The sequence below is a fragment of the Pteronotus mesoamericanus genome, unplaced genomic scaffold (assembly GCF_021234165.1).
Source record: "Pteronotus mesoamericanus isolate MK-2021 breed Mesoamerican mustached bat unplaced genomic scaffold, CSHL_Meso_final scaffold_21, whole genome shotgun sequence".
Lineage (NCBI taxonomy): Eukaryota > Metazoa > Chordata > Mammalia > Chiroptera > Mormoopidae > Pteronotus > Pteronotus mesoamericanus.
Window position 1 is genome coordinate 3,571,416 of NW_026555310.1, and position 10,809 is coordinate 3,582,224.

General features: G+C 42.4%; 1 protein-coding gene across 1 annotated transcript in view; it reads right to left on the minus strand.

The window, feature by feature from the left end:
- Positions 1-9,953, minus strand: part of SCN8A (sodium voltage-gated channel alpha subunit 8) — a 183,965-nt gene extending 174,012 nt beyond the window's left edge. The window contains exon 1 of the mRNA XM_054591086.1: positions 9,882-9,953. The gene's annotated coding sequence lies outside the window, so the exon portion shown is untranslated. The remainder of the gene's footprint in view (positions 1-9,881) is intronic.
- Positions 9,954-10,809: the final 856 nt, after the last annotated feature.

The window sequence follows — 10,809 nt, forward strand, 5'->3', positions numbered from 1 at the left end:
CCTTTTTTTTTTAAATTCAACAATCCTTACTGACTACAAAAGGCAAGAACAGAACCCAAGTTCCCTGAGCTCAGCCTTTGCTCTGAATTACCACTGTATACTGAAACTGCATACTACAGCTCACTTGTCCTTTACCCCAGCTTGGCCAAGGAAGTTTATGCAAGTCAAGCCTGGCATTTTGTGTCCACAGCCCAAGATTCGGTACCCCAAACGAAACCAACAGTATTGGCTGATAAGGCTTAATTGTTTGCCTCTGCTTTCACCTATTAGAATCCTCTCAGTTGCTCCCTTTAATTCAGCCTGCAATTTCAAAGACTATAGCTCTCATGAAGCAAATGATCAAAGAAAGAAAGCCACAGAGTTTCAGTAAGGACAAAAGAGTCATCCACTAGGTCTATGAAAAGGAGCACAATTCTTGCTTCTTTACTCACTAAACTAAAGGTTAATTGAAAATACCAAAATAAAAAAAAATCAGTTAAGTGTCTAGAAGTGGACAGAATGAAAGACTCCAAAATAAGGATAAAGACCACAAAGATTAAGTAATCTTTATCAGTGAAAGGGCAAAGAAAATAAAGAAGTTGGAAGATTTTGGTTTTCCTTAAAGAAATAACATTAGAAACTCAAGGGTAAAAACCTCTCTGCAGAGAAAGGACGGAAAATTAGAAATAAAGATAGCTTGCTAACCAAGGTGCTCTGGACTGGACTACCAACATGTATTACAGAACATACTTCCCAGATTTCTAAATAGAATATTCTCTGTCTCTAAACTTTAAAACAGCAAAATAATCTTTAACTATTCCTCCTCTTTCCCCCCTTGTAAAGTCATTCACCAAGTCCTACTGAGTCTTCCTATAAACTATTTTTACGTTAGAAAACTGTTATTTAAACGCATCCATGTTAATGCACATATACAAAATTATATTATTTTCCTTCCTTCACATCTTTATTATTATTATCCTAGTCCAAGCCTTTGTCACCACATAGCTAGACCAAATGAAAGAGCTAAATGTCCACCCCTTGTTCTAGTCCACACTATTATACACTGCTTCTGATGATATGCCATTCTGTAGTCCCTCAGAAACCTTTCATGTTCTCCACCGTCTCTAGGGATAAAGTCTACTTCTAAAAGTCCTTAAAGTTTGGCTAACTTTACCCTATCTATCTCTGCAGGCTTGTCTGCCACTGGGGGGTTCTACCTCAGCCCAACTGCTTTGTTCACCGCTCCCTGAAAACACTTTGTACAATACACTCACCTTCTCATTTTGGCTCACACTGTTCTACCCAACCGTACTGTAAAGCAAAGCTCAAATCATACTTCTTCCATCAGTCATATCAGCTTGAAGCCCTCTCCTTTCTAAAAAAATCAATGTATTTATTTTCTATACCACTTATCTGTCAATTAAACCTTTCTCAATTGCTATCATGAATCGATATGGAAACTTCTACTTATTAAACATTTAGTGTTTATAATTTATTTCACCAAATAAATAAGTTCCTAAAATATAATTTTCTATTTATAAAATTATAAATATAATTTTCTGTCTTTTCTATAGCTTTCAATACCTGTCACAAGGCTTCACCTTTAGGTGCTACTCCCTAAATATTTGTTATTTGGTGTGGTCAGGATAGGTGATGTATAGTTTCCCACAGAAAGCAATAATTCTACAGGTGTATTGAGACTAATAGTTCTCAAGGTCATGTCTTCCTCTATACTTTTATTTTTCACAGATAATTCTCAAATGGAAACACTGAAAACCAATGTAGTTAGTAGAAAAGGGCTCCTTTGGATCGAACTATTTACTTTAATAAGCCAAGATATTAGAATGTATATTTCACTAAGAAAAATAAAACATAAAGGGATTATCTATGTCTAAAGGTAAAGGGGGTATTAATTGATCTAAAGTGATTTGGAATTACAGTTCAAATCCTCAACCTGTTTTAACAGTCTTCCTCAAAAGACAACAAAAATAATTGTGTCTGGGGTCAAACACATGAAGAAAAGGATACAAGAGCCGTGGTCAGTGTGGCTCAGTTGGTTGGAGTGTCTGCCTATAAACTGAAAGGTCACAGGTTCAATTCCCGCTCAGGGCACACGCCTAGGTTCTGGTCCGCACCTGGTGGGAGTGGGTGGGGTGTGTGAGAGAGGCAACTGATTGATATACCTCCCTCACATTGATGTTTCTCTCCCTTCCTCCCTTCCCCACTCTCTAAAATCAATAAGCATGTCCTTGCGTGAGGGTAATAAAAAAGGAGGTGATACAAGAGAAACTGGTAACAGTAGGTACCTTTAAGGAATACATAATGGGTGACAGGGAGACAGTATAAAGAGACTTAGCATTTAACCTTCCTACTTTTGAACTCCATTAACTATTCAAACAAATGAATATAAAAGATATACTTTAACACATAAAATAAATTTTTATGGAAGAGATGCCTTCAATGGTGTTTTTTGAGAAAAGGTTTTTGTATTAATTGACTTAAAGTCCTAAAAGGGGGGGGGGGGTAAAAAAAACCTTTAGGAATGTTACTAAATTTTTTGCTATAAAGCAAGAAAATATTCTCCAACTTTCCCAATGCTGAGATCACATAAAGAAACCAATTTGTGGCTAAGTTCTAGCAGACTTAGGGATAAATTAACTTTTTAAAAATGAGAACACCTCCTAAAGTTCTGCACCCAATCAGGATCACTCTAATTCAGAAATACACAGAGATGTACTCAAAGACATCTGCATAGGGGAGAAAATTTCTCCTACTAAAATCTGAATAGTCTCCAAATTCCTATCTATTTCACTGCAGTCATTCTTTCATTTTCTCTCATTCTGACAATTCCTCACTCTCCAATACTTTCTTCCTTCTCACAATACAAATCTTTTAAAGTGCTTTATTTTCTTAAAGACATCTTTCTTAGAAACAAGATATTTTCTCCTCTTTAGTCTGTCTTCCCCAAAATCTTAGGAAATCCAACTGAGAATTCCGCAGCAAATTCTGGATATTCTGACCTCTGAGAAAAGCTCTACTATTCTCATTTGCAACCTTCTCACTTTCTCTCTGAAACTTAATAATAATTTTGTTTTCATTCAAAAGCATTTTACTAGGCTTCTTATTAAGACAAAAAGACACTAGTGAAAGTGAAATGAAAGCCTTTTGCATGATCCTTAATTGAAAAAGAATTCCTCCTGAAACAAGAAACTAACCATGTAATAAATTAAGCCCTATTTATTTCCAGGGCTGCTGCTCAGTAAAATAAAGGAAAAATATTATTTCACACTGGTTTCCAGTGAACATTAAGCTTCTGCAGGCTCAGCCTTCAACTGTCCGTACTATTAAAATAAGGAGAGAATACGAATAGATGAAGATGAATTGCTTTTTCATGAACAAAGTAGTTGTGATCTCTTCCTTCATCAATCATTATCTAAAAAATTTGAAGTAACATTTTAATTTTTTTTCTCCCTTCCCCAAGATCACTCTGGTGGAAATGCTAATGATCAATTAAATACCCAAAAATATAGAAAAGGGAAGAAAAATAAATGGCATGCATAATTCACAGCCTAGCTAATCCACCCCTGGGTAAATAAGCACTCACTGTATTTCTCTAATGTTCGTACTCCCCAGAAACTCAAAAGATTTTATAGAATAAAAACTGTACTAATTAACTGAACATGAAAGCAGCCCGTTAATATGCCTTTTGAGGGACTTCAGTGCTTTCCATTTCCAAATCCTGGTACAAGCCTGACGGATATAATTGTGCATGTAAAAGTGCTCCAAAACTCTCCAGCTAACACTTCCGTCATCCTAACCCAGTGGACTCTCAGAATCAAGAGACCTTTAGTCACAAAAGAAGAGCACCCTCGGGCTCCCAGCCTTTGTTGTTGTTACACTCACCTCCGTACGACACATCTCCACATACCTCAGAAAAATCTTAACTGTTATCCTCTTTCATCTTTGCTCTTCTAGACCAAAAGCCTCCCAAAATTTTTTCTGCTCCAACACGCATATTCCTCCTAGCACAGATCCCCACACTCTGTTCTCTCAGTCCTTCATCAATTTCAGCCTTGCATAAGCAAAGAAGTCCAGATTGTGGTGGGCATAACTTCCCTGTGGTCCTGGTTATAACTTATGTTGGCAATGTGAGAGCATTTATTAGTAGCCAAGTGTATATATTTAAGGGCAAGAGGAAGAAAAAAGATAGACAGGCACTGAGACATGATGACCTTTTAAAAAGTAGCTCGGATGGTTACAGAAACAAAACAAGTATGTTACTTCAATGCCTCGTATTTTCCCCCACATTCTATTTGCTGATACACCTTCTGTTCATTTTTCCGCATCCTCTCTGCTTCCAAAATGCTCTCCTTCCAAGGTACTTCTGCCCTCCCTCTGCCTGTCCCAGAGTCTTTCACTATGCCCACTCACTAAGATGTGTTTAGCTACCTAGGATAATAATACTTTTTTTAAAAAATAAGGCCAACATTTTTCACACTACCTGGTGATATGAACATCAGAATATAACATCATTTAATGGGGGAAAAAAATCTTTAAGCATGAGTCAACCAACCTAGGAACCCACCTCCACTCAACCACTTAATTGTCCTATAGCCCTGGACAACTCACATAAGCATTCAGTCTCCTCAGCTATAAAATAGGTCGGATAGTATTTGCCTTACCTAACTCAAACAACCAAACGATAAAAAGATTTTTAAGTTTTTATAAACACACAAACATAGAGTAATAATGAACAAAGGTAGATAGTCAGTCATGAGACTTAAATGTATGAAGCCCATTCAAATAAAGCAGTTCAAAAACTATATAATGGGAAAACTTGGGCGGTGCCAAAGACATAGGCAACTCCAAACTTGTATAATCACTTACGAAATTAAAATATCCAGCTCAAGGAAGAATAAAGGGGAGCCTTAGCCTTTGGGCCCATTCCACCTTCGGGTCCCAGGCTGTAGCCAAAAGAGCTCAGCTGCCTGCCAGTGGTAAGTGCCAGAGCTTTCCTTTTTGGTAGAGAGTCCTGTTCTAGAATAGCATGGGAACAAATGAGGAGTCACTCTGGTAACTGCATTTGCACTGTGGTGGTGGAGATCAGCACGACAATTGTACAGTAAAACTCTTCTCCATTTAGACTAGCAGTGTCCACCCAAGTTGGGGTACCTGCTATTCTATCCTCCATGCCAGACTGAAGATAAAGCAACTGTCTGCTTTTCAGACTGCTGAAATTTAATACAGTACATATATACTGTATCAAATATACATATAAATACACACTAAGCTGCTAAATCCCTAGAGGGGAAGGAGCTAATATATATTGAGCTCTCTGTGTCAGAAATCATAAGGAAACAGAGATTTCATTTAATCCTCACAAACACCCTGCAATGTAGGTATCAGTATTAGTACTTTTATAGATGAGAACACTGAAGCTCAGATAGATTAAATAGCTTGCCCAAGGTCACAAAGCTAATAAGTAGAAGAGTCAAGACTTGAACTTAGTTTTGCTTAACTCCAAAACCCATACTGCTTCTGGCATTTTCTTAATAGTATAAGAATGGCAAACTTCTTGGGTCTTCATTTCACCTTAATTCCTGACATAATACTTAACTGTGTGTCCTGGTTTTATTTTTTTTAACTTTACAATGGGACAGAGAAAAATTTCCAGAAGACTTATTTGTGTTTTCTTTTCCTGCATTTATGTCCTATTCCTGCAAACTATTCTTTTTTAGGCTGAATCACTGGGATAGACCTAATAGTCTGCCACACTACATTCCAGTAATTAATACACCAAAAGGATGAACTTTCTGTTTCCTTCCTTTAACACTTTAATAGCCATAATTTTTTAGCATGGTATCATTTTCTAAGCTGGTTCTTGCCATTTAAAGAGTGGTTGTGCCTAGCTAGTGTAATGCCTCACATACAGTAGGTACAGAGTGAAAATATTTGTTGATTCATTAAGAAAGGCTTCTTTAATTCTCTAGTTAACTTGCTATATTTAAATCAAGAGAATTGAGAAGAGACCAATTCTAAGAATGAATTCTGTCACATTAAAGATAATTTTTTTGGAAAATTTAAAAATGACTCAGAAAGAAAAGTAAACTGAAATAAAACAATCTAGTGTTTAAGTCCCTAAATAACTAACTAATGGACTGTGAACACAAGAGTTTAAGTGGCTCAGTTTAAAAATACTGTTATTCTCAAAATAAATGAACCAAAAAAACAGAAACAAACTCAAATATGTAAAGAACAAACTGATGTTGCCAGATGGGAGCAGGGTTAGGAAGCTGGGTGACAAAGGTGAAGGTGTTAAGAAGTACAAGCTGGTGGTTATAAAATAGTCATGGGGATATAAAGTACAGCATAGGGAACATAGTCAATAATACTGTAATATCGTGCCAGATGGGTACTAGTCTAATCAGGGTGATCATTTTTAAGTTACATAAATGTCTAATTACTATGTTGGAACACCTAAAACTAATATAATATTGTATGTCAACTGTAACTGATACGATAAAAGATAACTGTTTTGCTTATGGTCATAAAACTGATTTTTTCCATATTTTTACATATATTAAAATTTTTCTGCAATATGTTATTTTTATAATTAAGGAAACTGATTTCATTCTGCATAAACTATGTATTTTTAACACTTTCTATACAGTGTGGGTTTATTTTCTGGTATAATCTATTGGAATTAAGTATTCATTAATTCATGCATATGTCTCTAGAACAACTTATTACATAATACCAACTGATTAAAGGTAATTTTTTTTAATTCATGGAATATTTTTCTTCCTTTAGGTGGATTGTCTCTATCTCTACAATCTTTTCAGGCAGGTGCAGGTTTCTTGTGTACTGATTATCAATCTGATCTTGGTAACAAGCACAAATATAACATTTCTCCCGATACAGGCCCAGTTTACATGTCCTTTAACTTTATGCATGTAACTTTTCTAATGATGTTAAAAGTATTTCAACAACAATGAAACCCAAGTGGAATGAGCCACTTTGTGTGGTAGTACTTTTCCTACCAATGGAAGCATTCAAAGCAGAGATCTCTCATAAGGGATTCCTATGCTGGGGGCGCCATATGGTTATATATGCTAAATTTTATGGCTCCCTTCGATTTTGAAATAATTTTTTGACAAGTCTACTTTAGTGACACAATGGATCGCATACAGGCCTCTGCTGTGTTGAGCCCTTTTTCCCCAGCTCACTGTTTAAATCAACCAGAGAAGACACCCTTCTGATGCGGCTCAACTTAGCGAGTTTTCTGATTACTCCCTGTGGAGACCCATCCCCTTAATATTAACAGTGTCTTGCTACTTGAAATTATTGAAATGTGCTAAAATAATGCAGTAAGCCAAATGTCACTGCATGACTTACATATGGATCTGTTGCAGCCTGTAAAACTCTGTCTCCATGAGGGACAGCCAAAATGAAGAATTATGTGGGTGTAATAAAATATGATAACTAGGCCTGCAACCTCAAGTATAAACCCAGCTGCGCGCGCGCGCGCGCGCGCACACACACACACACACACACACACACACACACACACACACACATCTCTACAGAAAAGCCTGCTGATAATAAAAGAAAAATCCGAATCATGTTCAGCATGGGTACACTTGCTCCATAGCAGGGCTGGTCAGGGAACTGTCCTTTCAGCACCACAGCAAGAAACCCTGGTGCAAGCAAGCCTAAACACAAGCAACGGAAGCTGGCTGGTGAGAAAAATTTGTTCCTACAAAGCCCTACAAGACAGCAAGAAGCAACTGTATGGTTGTTTGCTTCTGAGTATGTTATAGCCTACTTCATAATCCTTTATTAATTTAAAATAAAATCCTTCAAATATTTTGATAAAGGTTCACAAAATGCCAAGTGAAAACCAAAGGTATAGTAAGTCAGTTTCTCAAACTCAAAGAAACCAATAACTGGCCTGAACTATCAAGAACTGCTTTGCAATACCCACTACCAGCCCTACTAAGAAACACAACACATTTACACATCCCTTATCATATTCAAGGAACATGCCTGCAGCCCTCTCCAGGGACAGCCTCAATTTCTAGGACAGGGAATGCTTACTGAATACCAAACCATCACTACCACCCCCCTTTCCAAGCAATCAAATTCTCTTTCAGGGAGAATTGAAGGCCTTATGGGTCATGAGTTCCAAAGAAAAAAATGCTGCAGTATTTCAAGAACCAGGTTACAGGCAATGTGCTACAAAGCTTTCAGCATTTTAAGTCTGATTCCCCTGAGATTCATACCGGGTGGTAATGTAATCCAGCCATTTGCATTACACATCAAAAAAAATTTTTTTTAAAAGAACAAAGCTCCCCCACCCCCAAATATCTTCTAATACATGCGGAGAAAAGAGAAGTATGGAGAGATTGTGAAACAGTGAAAACCTACCACACCCGAAACCTCCTTTGAAAAGCTAAAGCATCCCCCAGCCCTAACACACTGCTACCTCTCTAAAGGCTCTCCAGGTTCAAACTTGAGAAAACTGTTATAAAAAGCACTCTCCCACTTTGCCCTCAAAGCCCTCACCCACACTTCCTGCTTCCATCCCTGCTTCTCTGGTACCCACTGCGCATTAAAAGCATTTTTCCCTGTAGGTAGAGCTTGCTCCATGCTAATTATTTCGCCCTCCCCCTGAATTAGCCAGATGCAATGCAAAGTTCCTTTTATCCATCCCCCCCTACAGATGATATCCTTTTATTATAAACACTGATGCCGAATCCTGGGATCTCCGGATATAAAATGTATTCCCCCATGTTTCAAAAACTGCAGTGTAAGTGAGGAAGAGGGCACAGGGTGGAGTAGTTGAAAGAAATGCATCTTATTAATTAAGCTGAAAAAGGATTCTCACTCCACCCCGCATCGAGGCTGGGGCCCCTGAAGGGGTCTGAAAACCCTGGCTGACCCCTGGAAAGTTGGCTGCCAAGTCTCCACCGGTGGTTGCTACTGGCGCGGAGGGGATGGAGCTGAGCTCTCAGGAAAAATGCATGCAGAGGCTTTGCGGTCCCCCAAGTACCAAGAGAGACCGAGAGAGGAAGGGTCCAAGCCTGTGGAGCCGGGCAGTCCCATAAGCCCAAGGCTAACAAGAAGCCCAGGGTGCTGATGGTGGTGGTAAGGTGGGGGAGGGAAGGGAGAGAGGACAGGAACAAGCTCTGCATCGGGTGGTGTGTGTGGCGGGGGAGGGGATATTCTGAAAGTGATGTACTCCCTAATGCAGAATCCTAGCCTCCCGAAGAAGGTCCCGGGGGCCCCCAACACAGCCCCTGAGCACCCTACCGGGAGGAGGACAAGCGCATCAGAGTAAAGCAGGGTGGTGGAGAATCCTGGCTGTCCTAAGAACCCAGGAACCCTTGGTTTCTGCAGTTGGTAACAATCTGGAGCCGGATGGGGGAGAAGGATGCAGTAAGACATGGGGGAGGGGGTAGAGCTGAGGGTCTGCTATAGGAATATCCCGACAGCGCTGCTCTTCCCTGTACAACCCGGCGAGGGGCCCCGACTCTGCCCGGGCCCCAGGAGGCTGGGGTTTAGGGGGCTGCACTACGATAGGGACGCCGAGGACAGGCCAGTGTCCCCCAATGCAGCCAAGAGACGAGGAAAGCGAGGGCTGTGTGGGGCTGGGGACCGATGGTCCTCAATTCTCCTTAGGGACCCCCGGAAAACAACGAAGAAAGAAGCAAGACTTCCAAACACCTGTCCAAAACAGGGAGGGCGGAAATCCAGCTCCACGGCCCCTCGAGCCCCGTCGCGCACTCTGCGGCAAAGCCCCTGACTGGAGATGAGCGAGCCCCGCTCCAGGGTCCCGAGGCGAGAGGGGGAACCCGGCGGGCGAGGAGCGGCGCTGGGGCGGGGGCTCTGGGGAGACTTACGGCAGTGGCGGCGAGAGAGGCAGCGGCGGCCCTAGCGCGGGGCCCGGGAGGCGCGGCCGGACTGCAGAGGCGCCGAGGCTGCGGCGGGCGGGACTGCGGTGGGCGCCATCTTGGAGCGCTCCCCGCGCCCGCCCCCCGCACCGCCCGAGTCCTTGCATAATTGATGACTCGCGCCCGCCGCACGCCGCCGGGCGCGCCCCCGCTGCCAGGCCCCCCACCCGCCCCGCCCCCGCGCCGACCCCCGGCGCGCGCCCCCCGCTCGCCCTCGGCCCCGACTTGCGCGCGCCACCCCCGCCTGTCAGCCCGCCCGCCCGCCCGCGGCCCACCTACTCCTGTGAGGCGCGCCCGCTCGTCCGCAGCGCACCGCGCTGCCCGCGCGCCCGCTAGCTGGCTCTCAGGCCGGCGTCCCCGCGCCGCCCGGACAGGATCCAGGGCGAGGGAGCAGGGCGCCGGCAGGGGGCGCCTCACCGGAGCGCCTCGCGAGCGTCCCCGGGCCCGCCTCCCCGACGCCCCCGCGGAGCCGCGCGAGAGAAGCCTCTCTGTTACTCGCCCCTCCCTCTTTTCCCCCCTCCGCCAGCGAGCCACCCGACGGGGCCGCGGGACTCCAGCCGAGTGCCCGCCTGCACCTGGGCGCTGAAACCCAAAAGGTGCTCTGTTGCCTCGAGTGCTCCTTGGCCCTTTTAAGTACCAAACCTTACCTTTTTCCTGAACTACAGTCGCTGAAGGAAATACCCGGTAATGTTATCATGCTCAGTTCTTGGAGTTTCCGACATCTATAAACACAGGGAAGTCAATTCACATCATCTTTGGCCAAACGAAAAAACAAAACCCCGAATTCTGTTGACAGTAGTTGGAGTCTTGTGATTCAGTGAACAGCGTTCCGGTGTGAGGAGTAGGGAAATACCCCTTCCCTGAAAGCCACCGGGTT